The sequence below is a fragment of the Lepus europaeus genome, chromosome 17 (assembly GCF_033115175.1).
Source record: "Lepus europaeus isolate LE1 chromosome 17, mLepTim1.pri, whole genome shotgun sequence".
Classification (NCBI taxonomy): Eukaryota; Metazoa; Chordata; class Mammalia; order Lagomorpha; family Leporidae; genus Lepus; species Lepus europaeus.
Genome location: NC_084843.1, coordinates 34,264,220 through 34,277,800, shown reverse-complemented (window position 1 = coordinate 34,277,800; position 13,581 = coordinate 34,264,220).

Here is a 13,581-nt window from a genome sequence, read left to right as displayed (position 1 = left end):
GACTCCTGTTGTTGACTTAACAAATTGCCACTCTTGTTTGTGGCTTCAGTAATCCCCTTAGGCTCTTGTCATGAGTGGCCAAGGCTATGGAGGCCTTTTGAGTTCGCTTACTCTGATCATATTTAGACAAGTTCATGGTCAAAGTGGAAGTTCTCTCCTCCCTTCAGAGAAAGGTACCTCCTTCTTTCCACTTGGATCTCACTCGCAGAGATCTTTCATTTAGGTTTTTTTTTTTTTTTCTTTTTTGCCAGAGTGTCTTGGCTTTCCATGCCTAAAATCCTCTCATGGGCTCTTCAGGCAGATATGAATGCCCTAAGGGCTGATTCTGAGGCCAGAGTGCTGTTTAGGACATCTGCCATTCTATGAGTCTGCTGTGTCTCCCGCTTCCCATGTTGGATCGTTCTTTCCCTTTTTAATTCTATCAGCTAGTATTAGCAGACACTAGTCTTGTTTATTTGATCCCTTTGACTCTTAGTCCTATCATTATGATCAATGGTGAATAGGAATTGATCACTTGTACTAGTGGCATTGGTACCTGCCAACTGGCACGTTTCTAACTCTACCATTTGGGGCAAGTCAATTTGGGATTGAGCATGTCCCAAACTGTACATCTCTTCTCTCTTATTCCCACTCTTATATTCAACAGGGATCACTTTTCAGTTAAATTTAAACACCTAAGAATAATTGTGTATTAATTACAGAGTTCAACCAGTAGTATTAAATAGAACAAAAAAATACTGAAAGGGATAAAGTATTAAGTTGTTCATCAACAGTCAGATATTTCTATATGTTTTAATAGTTATGTACTTACTCATAGCATGACATATATTTATATAAACACATGAGATTTAAAGTGGTTCATAAAATATTGGGTTCCTATTACACTTATTATTATAGAGCTTGTTGGTTCTTATTCAATAGTATTCCAATAAAATCAGGCAATAGAAATGGAAACAGGGGGAAATGATTGAACAAATTACAGAAGAGGAAATGGAAATGATATAAAACATATGAATAGACCTAGAAATAAAAAGTGCAAGTTAATAATATACTACCTTCACGTAACCCATCTTGATTGCTACATGCAATTTTTTAATTTGTTAGCTCTGGCATGGAAAAAAAAGCAGTCCTGTGCATTTTTTCATGTTCTGTTATCAGTGTCACTGATTTGTGTACTTTTTAAAAATTATTTCTTCTCCTTGTTTTGGAAATAACTAAGAGTGAGTATGTAGACAGTGTAAAGATGAACCAAAACTCAAAAACATAACCAGTAACCAACCAATTAAAAAGTGGACAAAGAACTTGAATATACTTTTATGTAAAGCAGATATTCAAAATATGAAAAGCATATGAAAAGCTGCACTGCATCCCAATTGTTAGGGCAATGAAATTCCAAATCACAATAAGATGTCATTTTTTATCCAGGAGGATGGCTATTAGGAAAACTCAGAAATGAATAAGTCTTAGTGAGAATGTGAAGACATTGGAAATATTGTGGACTGCTGGTGGGAATATAAAATGGTGTAGCCACTACGAGATATGTAGTGGTTCCTCAAAAAATTGAAAATTGAATTACTGAAGGGCTCGAGGTGGTGACTGAACAAGATTTTCCACTACTAATATCCCCACAGAGACACCACTCACACACTAACCTATATTTAAAAAAGCACGGGAAATCAAGTAGGAGACTATAGTGCTAGATTTTAGTGTAGGACAGAAACAGTTGCCTGCATCACCCCTAACAGAAATCCAGACATTGTAGTATGGAGAGAGGTGTGTGGGGGAGGAAAAGAGATCTTACGACAAGCCTTAGACTTGAACCCCAGTACCAGGCTTGCCATGGTGAAACCTAGCACATGACACAAGCTAGTACCTTGGATTGATGCTCTGGAACTGTGTTAACCAGGTGGCTAAACGATTACCTCACCATTCCGCCCCAACCTTGGGCAGGGCATAGAGGAGGTAGTCACCTGCTGGGGAGTGAGGGTGAGAAAATGAGCTCAGGGTACTGCAAATCAAGGAGATTTATGATGGTCATATAAAGAAGAGAACTAGGCACAGAGTACGTACCATTCGGTCTCCTGGGATCAATGTTGATCCAAAGGGAACTTTTCTTGGTGGGGAAAGAGTAAGCAGGTGATTCCTGGCTGTCCCTTCTCATTGCACAAACACCAGAAGCATTTACTACCGGAATACCCTACTTTCAGATTGGGGATGATCTGGGTTACCAAATAACTACAGTGCACCAGAGAGAGAACTCCACTCATATTGTACTCTCCTCCATCACCCAGACTCTTTCTGCACAGAAACATCCTGATATCTCACTCACCTTGGATCCTGTGAGACGTCTAGGAAGCTACCTCCATAAATTCTACCAGCTCTACCCAATGATTCAGGCAGGAAGCCTTGCTCAGCTTACCAAGGCCAAGGGAAGAACCAGAGGGGCCCACACTGACATACCTGAAGAGGCTGCCAGAAAACCAGTGAGAGGTCCCACTCACCCTTGGTTACAGGAAGAAACTGTGTGACCATGGCCACCCTCTGCAGCCTCAGAAGCAGCCAGGGGACCCTTCACATACATTCACAGTTCTAGGAAAATTCCAGGAAATCTGCCCTGAGCCTCATGTCCCAAGGAAGTCTAACGAAACAGCTGACCAGCCCTAACCACTCACCCGTGACCCTGGGAAAGAGCTATACAATCTTTCTGTGTGTCATGGCCCACCAAGACCCCTGGGAGTGTGTTGGTGGCCCTGCCCAACCTTCTGTGGCTGGAAGAATCAGTTGAGCAGCCTTTCTTAGAATCTTGGCTCATTAATGCACTGGGATCAGATGGCTGCCTCTTCTCACCAATCCGGGCCCCAAGAAGTAGCTTGTAGACAAGTTGGGCCTTGGAGATCCTGTGAAACTACCTGTGCAGCCCATGGATACTGGTGGGGCCAGGATACATGCACCCTTATGCATGGACAGGTACCTCACCTTGCTACTTGACACACTATAGGGTTGTCTGTCCATTATTCACAACTTGAAAAAACTGATGGCAATCCCACACCTGCATCCTGGATCAACCAGACTCAGAGCTGACAGCATGCTCTTTCTATCTAAGAGAGCTGAATTTCCACTGATAGTGCAGTCCCACCACCTCTGCAGTCTAGACCACTGAGGTGCCCCCAGACATTGCCAAGAATGATTATAGTTTGGGGCAGGTGTTGTGGTATAGCACAACTTGTGATGCCCATGTTCCATATTGAAGTGCAAGTTCAATTCTTGTGATGCCCATGTCCCATATTGAAGTGCAAGTTCAATTCTCAGCTGCAAAACTTATCCAGGTTTATGCTTATGCCTGGGAAAGCAAAAAATAGTGGCCAAAGTAGTGGTTGTTGTCACCCATATAGGAGACCCAGATGGAATTCTGGGCTCCTGAATTAGCCTTAGCCTTCCATGATTTTGTGAGGATTTGGCGAGTGAACCAAAATATAGAAAATCTGCCACTGTGTCACTCTTTATGTTAAATAAATCAATGAATTTTGATAAAATGCATCTCTTTCAACTTCTTAGATTGAAAAGGGTACTTGATCACTGTCAACCATTTCAAGCACCTCTTTCCCATGGGCATCTTCCTGCATCATCTTGGCTGAGGTGAGGGAACTCTCCTCTCTTCAAAAAGGAAATACTGACTATAGCTACAATGCTATAGAGACACTTCACTAAAATGCTCATCTAGAAACAAAGACAGTGCAGCATATGCAGCCAATACTCTGGGACACTTCATTAGCCAACAGCCTCTGAATATGAAAGGTTGTGTTTACATAAAAATGTGCACATACTTAATTTCATTAAACTGTACATGAAATATTTTTAAAATAGCATAACTTTGGGGAGAGCGGCAAGATGGCGGAATAGGAAGGGAGCATATTGATAGCTCGTCAAGACACACGTTAATATAAGTGGAGATACTGCAGGGTCAAGGAAGAGTAGGGGAAGAAACAGCAGAGGAAACTCTTCCGGAACTAGTGATTCACAGTGGACCTGCGTGGAGAGCGTGGGAGCCCAAGTTCGGGACACCAGCGGCAGACTCAACGCACCAGCGCTGGAACGCGAGGTGAACCGAACCACAATAGCCCGAGACACCGGCGGGCAAGCGGAAAGAGGAGACTAGAGGGAACGAGGCTTGAAACTCCGTGGGGAAAAGTTCACCAGGCTAACTAGAAGAGAGAGAGGAAAAAAAAAAGTGACCGATACGGACACGAGTTTCTCTCTCTCCGCTCACCTCTCAAAGGCGAGCAAGACAGAGCAGGCGCCATTTTGGACATACGTCATAAGCAGGGCGACCTCAGGTCTGCAACGGCCCTGAGCCTAGCAGAAAAACCTGACTCTGGGGGGAGGGGTGAAATAACAGGAGATTGGGATCTAGCTTGGCAACCCAGTGGGAGACTGCAGGAGAGTTGGAGCCCACACGGAGGGCAGCACAGATTCCCTGTGTGGTCCTTGGGAAGGAGCTTCCAATCTCTGGCTCCTGTGGGTATATCATTTGCCTGCTAACTACCTCCAAGTACGTTCAGCTGTGTGGAATTACTTCCCTTTTGAATCAAAAAAAAAAAAAAAAAAAAGAAAGAGATTTACCACGCCTAACCTGGGAGTGTCATCTTTGACACACCCTCAGCCCTGAGGAACCAAACACAGCTCTCAGTCCACGCTCATCTCAAGCCTCTAAGGCTCCACCAAAAGCAGACAGTCCACTTAATATAGAGCCATAGTGTAACAAGAAAAAACACCACAGTGAAGAAACCAAATATCTCCAACATGCCAAACAACAAACGCAAAAACCAAGCTAACAAGAACAAGGAAGACACTATGACGCCCCCAAATGAAAAAGACACCCCAATGCAAGATTATGAAGATGATGAGATAGAAGAAATGCAAGAAGCGGATCTCAAAAAATTGATAAGAACATTAAGAAGTTCTCAAAAACAAATTCTTGAACTACAGAAATCCTTCATGGACAAGATAGAAAATCTCTCTCGTGAAAGTGAAATATTAAGGAGGAATCAAAATGAAATGAAACAACTAGTGAAACAAGAAACTGAGATAGTGACAAGAAATCATAATGAAATGAAGAATTCAATAGATCAAATGACAAACACATTAGAGAGCCTTAAAAGCAGAATGGGCGAAGCAGAAGAGAGAATATCGGACTTAGAAGACAGAGAACAGGAAAGGAAACAGGCAAACCAAAGAAAAGAAGAGGAAATTAGAAATCTAAAAAATATTGTCGGGAATCTACAGGATACTATTAAAAAACCCAACATTTGAGTTCTAGGAGTTCCTGAAGGCATGGAGAGGGAGAAAGGATTAGAAGGCATTTTCAGTGAGATACTAGCAGAAAATTTCCCAGGTTTGGAGAAGGACAGAGGCATCTTAGTACAGGAAGCTCAGAGAACCCCTAATAAACATGACCAAAAGAGATCCTCACCACGACATGTTGTAATCAAACTCACCACAGTGAAACACAAAGAAAAGATCCTAAAATGTGCAAGAGAGAAACGCCAGATTACTCTCAGAGGATCTCCAATTAGACTCACAGCAGACTTCTCATCAGAAACCCTACAAGCTAGAAGGGAATGGCGAGACATAGCCCAGGTACTAAGAGAGAAAAACTGCCAGCCCAGAATACTATATCCTGCAAAGCTCTCATTTGTGAATGAAGGTGAAATTAAGACTTTTCATAGCAAACAGAAACTGAAAGAATTTGTTGCCACTCATCCTGCCCTGCAAAAGATGCTTAAAGATGTGTTACACACAGAAACACAGAAACATGGTCATCAATATGAAAGAAGGTAAAGGAAGGAAACCTCACAGCAAAAGATCACAGGAAGCTCAATTTCTCTTTGACATAGAATTAAACTCTGATGCTCTGTAAAGCAATGTGTTAAAGTAATCTATTATGTTCTCTTGATGTCTGTTAAATTCTAATTGTTCAAAAACAGCTGAATTTTTATTAAGAGCTATGGGTTATGTAAATATGTGCTTATTTTCAAAGATTTGAATAATCACCTTGTAACAAGATCAAATTTGGTCTATGAGTTTATAATTTTAAACATGACGACTTAAAGTCTTTTGTCATCCACAGTTATATATGATTTGCTGCTCATAAAACTAAAGCGTTGTTGGTTCTGGGTTTAGCTGTCCTCCTATAGGTTCTTTTTTGCTTTTTCCAGCCACTTCCATTGTATTCAGTACTTTGGGATGGCTCTGTAAACAGATGAAGCCAATAATGTATTAACAGTACCAACTGAGAGAAAGTATGGTTAACTGAGGTTACTAAAAAAGCAATTCAAATCAATTGGCAATCTACAAAAAGAGTTAAAGATTTTAAAAGCTATTATTAAAAATGCTATATTGGTCTAGTATGCTATGTTATATGTGTGTACATATTGTATGTCCACATGGGGAAATTTTATTAAGAGTTTTATTTTAAATGGCTTATAGATAAGATTGTCCATAAATTTAAGCTGCTAACATCAATCAAAGATACATTTTAATTTGTGTGACCTGAATCTGTGTATCATATGTTTTAAACTTGTTGGTAGAAAGAAACTAAAAACATTTTATATGGTTGTGCTTAAGTTTACTGGTTAAACAAACTACACCATGTTAGATAATTAAGAGGTGTTTTCAAATACATGATTCTTAAAATTTATAGAAGGCATTGGACCTTCTGGTAAATGTTTTCTTAAGTTGTTATCTAATGGTTGAAACTGTTTGCTAAGTATTCATGCGATATTGCTATTGTCAGCAAGCGATCTAGGACTTGCTCCCTCATTTCTCTATTCTAAGCCCAACTTGTTCTTTCATTTCTCTATTCTCTTCAAGGTAGGAAACTAATTCTATTATGAAGGAATCTGTAGGATGCACAATTTAATCTTTAGACCTTATAAAAGAGATGGCTAACATTTTTCTGTAATAGCATAGCCAAAATAAGAACTTAAATAATAATCTCATAGCTAGATTCACTTCGCCACCAGCGAAGTAAACAGTAAGTAGAAAAAACCTCCCTTTCAGACCAAAGGGAAAGGAAGTTTTAAAGTGAGAATATAATTTTCCTCATGGGCATTGTCTACCTTAGAAAAACTACTACAGAACATGTCTGTGACTATAGACTTGTAGTTCAGGCCACCGAAGATTAGAGATGGGACACGAGCACTCCCTTGACTTGCATCTTCTGGTCTGCTTTAACACAAACCAGGAGGAAAAGAAAGCTCGGCATCAGAAGCAGTGGGTGGCAGGCCTATTAATGGCTGATCTGTACAGTGATCTGCCCTCAAGGAGACCCAACAGGCCAGTCCACTGCAGTGGCTTTCAATGTGGTAAGCCTGGGCTTCAGCAGAAGTCAGCTTGTGAAGAGCCCTGGCAGCTCTGCCAAGAGTTGGATCACTGGAAATGGACCTGCCCTGGAGTCGAAGGATGCCCAGGTCAGAGCCACAGATCTTATTGGCTCTAAGCTGAAAAGCCCTTCACTCAGCCCAACTTCCAAAGTGACCACTGCAGCTGAGGGTGTGGTCAAGTAGGGTCAGCAACATTGCAGGCAGAACTGTAAATTTCTTGTTAGAGATGCCCGCTGCCTTTACCTGGCCAGCTCTCCTCCCAGGCCAGCCAAGTAATGAAAGTCAACAGAGTGCCTTCCCCTAGGAGGTTCACACCTCCCTTAGGATATACCCCATGTGAAGAGATAGCTATGTCTGGGCCTCTTAACTTACAAGGCCTAAAGCCCACCAGATTATTATCAAGCCCCTTCTATCAGGTTCTATATATAGATATACCCCATGGGAAGAGATAGATAGGTCTGGGCCTCTTAACTTACAAGGCCTAAAGCCCACCAGATTATTATTAAGCCCCTTCTGTGAGGTTCTATTTGCCTCTCAATCAGAAAAATTACTTGTAGCTTAGACAGCACCTTTCTTAGCTCCTCTAATAATGACTCTGTCCTTTGTTCTAGGCCCTGTCTAGCGTACTTGGGCCTCATTCCTTTGTAATCATAACCTCTACTCTACCACCAATGGCTCTACTCCCAACCTGTGTGTACTGATGGTCCTCTTCCCCACTTCATGCTGTATAATTGTTCAAACCTGGTTAATGCCACTCTTAGGATCATTGGTTACTATCCTCACCCTGTCTTTTATGACCTTGTCTAAATATGATCAGAGTCGGCAAACTTGGAAGGCTTCCATAGCCTTGGCAACTCATGACGACAGCCTAGGGTGGTTACTGGCGCCATAAACTAGAGTGTCAATTTGTTGGGTCAATAACAGGAGCCACTGTGCACTTGCTCCTCATGTGGGATCTCTGTCCTTAATGTGCTGTACATTTTGATTTAATGCTATAACTAGTACTCAAACAGTATGTTTCACTTTGTGTGCCTATGTGAGTGCAAACTGTTGAAACCTTTATACTAAATTGATCTTCTGTATGTGAAGAGAATTGAAAATGAATCTTGATGCAAATGGAAGAGGAGAGGGAGCGGGAGAGGGGAGGGTTGCGGGTGGGAGGGAAGTTATGGGAGGGGGAAGCCACTGTAATCCATAAGCTGTACACTGGAAATTTATATTCATTAAATAAAAGTTAAAAAAAAAATAAAAAAAATTATGAAAAAAAAAGAAACTTCTCAAAAAAAAATAGCATAACTTATTGTTGCATACTTCTTATCCCACTTGAAAACATGCTATTTACATTACGCTCAGTTACTTCTTATACTATCTATGCAGTAAAATCGAATAGAATGGGAATAAGTTAAATTGTGTACATTTAATAAGCTATCTCCCAACTGTAATACAGCAAGGATGCACAGCAGCCTAAGTGAACAGTGATAAGGCAGGTGTTGGCTGCATAGCTCTGCACCCAGAGACCTTGCTCCCTGTAGTTCCTTTCCATAGGTATTTGCCTGATTGGTTAACTCCCCAGTGACTCTCATGAAGGTCCTGAGGTTGGAGGACATGCAGGCAGCTAACGTTAGAGTCTAAAATGAGGGATGAGGCTTCTCTCTTCCTTAAAGATGTTTGCAATCTACACAGAAAGGTCCAGGCAGGACTTCAGCTCAACAGAAAGGAGGAGAAGCAAGACAGGGGCATTTATCTCTCAAGGTATATCAGGATTGATAAAAGTATGCTCTTAAGATTGTATATAGGAAATACATAAAATTTGTTCTGTTTTTTTTATAAATAACAAAGCTAAAAAAGACAAGGAGAGAGCAGCTGAGCTCACTTTATCCAAAAGAAGTTGATGTGGCCTTTTAAGAGCTTAGAACTGTGAACCAGCTGGAAAACTGCTGCTTCTTTTGCCCTGGATAAAGTTCACATCTTGTCTTCATCGAGATGAAGGCAGGTTCAAATTCTAAAGGTTGTATGCAAACCTTTCTGACCCTAATTTTGATCAACTGCTACCATAATGATTAACTAAATCCATGTTTATTTTCAAAGGCAGTGATTAGGTGAAATCGTGGAATGTTTAACCTAAGCACATATTCAGTAAATGGTAAACCCAGTTGAGCTGAATGTTTTGCTTTGTGGAAGAGAGCAAGACATGGGACATATGGGATCCAGGCTGAGCTGTACTGATACCAATTTGCTTATTAATATTTCCCATTTTAATAAGCCTTGTGGGTTCTTGCCATGAATTCAGAGAATTCTGAATACTGGCTCAAATAGACCAGGCAACATGAAAAGTTTTTAAGCTTTTTACCCAGTGAGAGAAATGCATAGTGGAGTGAAGGCTGTAAGGGAGAAAGGAAAGTCCGGAAATTGAGCTGGGGCCATACCAAGCAGAGAGCAGGTTGAGAGCCATGCGCAGCAAGCCTTCGGTTAAGAGCAGCTACCACTAGCAGCTTATCACTGGCATCCAAGCAAAGGCACAAAGCGCGGGAGCCCAAAGGCACAGGCCAACAAGGGAAACAAAGGTCCATAATGGTAAAAAAAGGGCAGAGAAGAAAAAAAAGGGCCAGGCCTATCGTATTCCTGTTCCAGGCCTTTCATCCACTTCCAAAAGGGAGTGGTCATATAGCCTGATTGGCAGATGGACACACAGGTGGGGTCAGGTAGTGGCATGGGATCACACGGGGGCATGGTGAAGGCGTGGTCTTCCAGCTCACAAATCTAATCAGTTTTAGCCTATCTGCCTGCCTGCATCAATACCACCCATAGTTTCTGTGTCCTCAGCCAGGATACTGAGTCCCTGAGACAAGCTTATTCATTCCTCAAGTGGGGGTAACTTTACCTCCAGCAAAGTTAATGTAATTGAAAGATATTATGGGTGTGAAAGCTCTCTGTAAATCATCAGAGCCCCTCCAGTCATGACCAATAAAACACTGTGTAACTGTGTCTTGAAAGATTAGATTTTTTTCTTACTAAAAGAGCTTAGAAATAACTGCACTAGTCATTTTACAAAAATATGTTAAAATACTGCTGCTTATAAATTGTCTTTATTGATATAATAGTGTTAATCATCCCAGTCATGTTTTCAATATCATGAACACTAAATGCCATCTCACGTTCAGTTCTGCATGTCGTGGTCCAGTCTTTGGGGTCAATTTAATGATTTTCTTTTTTTATAAGATTTATTTTATTTATTTGAAAGACAGAGTTACAGAGAGGCAGAGAGAGGAGAGAGGAGAAAGAGAGAGAGAGAGAGTGAGAGAGAGAGAGAGGTCTTGCATCTGCTGGTTCACTCCCCAGTTGGCCACAATGGCTGGAGCTGTGACGATCTGAAGCCAGGGGCCAGGAATTTCCTCCAGGTCTCCCACATGGACATGCACACACACAGAGCAGGAGGGCAATCTTCCTTCTACAAATATCCAAAACAGCCAGGACTGGGCCAGGCTCAATGCAGGATCCAGGATCACCACCTATGTTTCCCTCGTGAGACAGAGCCCAGGACTTTATCCAAACCTCTTACTTCCCAGGATGCATTAGCAGAATTTGTATTGGAAATGGAGGAGCCAGGAGCAAACCGACACTCAATATGGGATGTGGGCCTTCCAATATGGGATGCTGGCACTGCAGATGGCGGCCTTCCCTGTTACACCATAGTACCAGCCCCCAAGAATTGTCTCTTTTTGTAAGGTACTATGTACTAAATCCAATCAGGTCTGGAAATTCTTGTCATCAAATTATTTGCAAATGTTCAAGTAAATAAAATACCTTGTACAGAACTCTGAAGTGTCTGTTATGAGACATATTGTGGTAAGAGAATTAATGGTAGCCATAAGGTCCCTCAATAATCTTTCAGGACCGACACTACATATCATGTATCACTTAGCAGTATGATGCACCTGGATGTAGGGAGTTCCAGGAGGAGACCCTTGTGGCATGGATACAACTCCTACAAACCTTAAATTGTAAGTAGAGCTTTCCCTTGCAAACACAGGTTAAACTCGCTTTACAGAGGAAAATCCTGGTAACTGACTCAGATTGAATACAAGTATATGAAAGCGGAATGGATTCCCCAGACTTTGAGAATAGATTCTAGATGGAGACCCTCTTGGTAAGGTGGTCACCTGACTCCCAAGTTTGTCCTAATCCATTGGTCTGCTCCTGCTGTTGGTCTTGTTGAGTGCACTACCAAAGTACACTGCTTGAGCATTACACGGTGTCTAAGACCCACCTTTGATACAAATTGGACTGAAGGGGAAAAGTTAAGTGGTACCAACATATCCCTTAGACTTGAAAATTTCCAATTTTCTATATGCTTGTGGTTGATAAATGTTATATAAAGATATAAATAATAAAATACAATATAAATGCCTATGTGTGTATGTGTATATATGTATATATAGAATTATATATATTAAGTAAACAATGGGATTATATCTAAACTGCACTAACCCTTCAAAAAGCAAGATTTGATGTTACCAATAGACAATTGAAAAAGTGGTTAGCACCACAAAGCATTGTGAAATGCAAGTTAAATTAAAACGAGATATTTTCACATACTCACCAGAATGGTTCAAACAAAGGAAGACTGCATATACTAAATGTTTTGAAGAATGTGAAGCAATTGCTAAATAGACTTAACTCTTTTTCAGAAGTTATTAAAACTGAACAAGTGTATGTGTATTTGTCAGTTGTGCTCATAGGTGTACTAGACACAATTACTTATATTGGTATAATAACAGATTCGGATAATAACAGAACTATCCACAATAGTCATAACTAGAATCAACTCAGATATACATAGCCATACAATGTAAACTGTAGGATAGTAATCAAATAAAAATATTGAAAGAAAATATAACTTATGGCATACTATTTTTTCAACATGAATGAATTTCACAAACACAACAGCTACTGAGAAAACACGATATTAAAAATGCATAATGTACAATTCCATTTTTATTAAGTTTACAAAGAGGCAAACTAACTTATGACTTGATACTGGGTATATTTTGGGAAGAGAAAGATAGGGTTTATGTAGAAATATAAAGGGTATTCTGAAGTCCTGAAAAAAATCATTTTTCTTGTCCAATGTGTTGGTTACGCAGATACATTTAGTTTGTAAGAATTCATTGAGCTGCATCATCCATGTAGGATGCAGGCTCTATATTCCCTATATGTATAATGCTCTCTATATGTATAATGCTTCCAGATAAGCGTTTGTTGAATAAAAGCTATATCTAGTTCACAAGTTGAGGTGTGCATTACTCTGTTGATGGTGGGGGATTTATTCGAGATTCTCTCCTCACCATCCATTTAGTCAGTGATAAGAAAGTCCTTTGATCTGAGAATCACTGAACTGAAAATTGAAACCTGGATTCTTAAACAGGATCTAGTATTGATGTAGTAGAGGCACTTCATGTCACGATTTCTTATTCCCCAATTAAGGTAGCCATTATATTACTCGATCTCTGAGGCCTTTTCTCTTGGTAATTATTTCTGAATCTTTCTCATCCTATAAAGAGAAAGGACCAAGCAGGGGCCCCAGAATTAGAAAGGATGAACCGTGGTACCACTTCTCAAGCAATAAAGTTATTTCTTTAAACAGATCTTTTTATTTTGTTTTATCCAAATAAGGTATACAAAACTTGTAGAGTCCTAAAAGCAAAATTTGACTTGCTTAATTTTATAGGTTATGAAAGAAACCTTATCTGACCTTCATTTTCATTAACCTGTGCTTCAATTATTGATTCAATTCTTGCTTACTAGAAAGTCATTACTGACTGACACTGTAAGTTAATATTGGTAAACCTGCTGAACTGACTGTCTGCTTGGTAGGAAAGTGCCGTGACTCAGGGGACAAGGAATTTGACCTGAGCCCTGCCTCCTTTGGGAGCCGTTTCATTGGCCAAGGGACAGAATCTATAAAATAGCAATCATTTCACCTTAGGCAAAGGTAATTGAAGGAATCCAAATTGATATGATAGATGTGAAAATTCTGTGTAAATTATCAGAATCCTTGCAAACATGACCAATTATAAATATTGTATATCTGTAGTCTTTACAAAACTAGATTTCTCTTTATTTTAGTTAGAAATAACCACAATAACTCAGCATTATTCACAGCAACAAAAATACATGCATAGTCTAAATGTTCATCAGT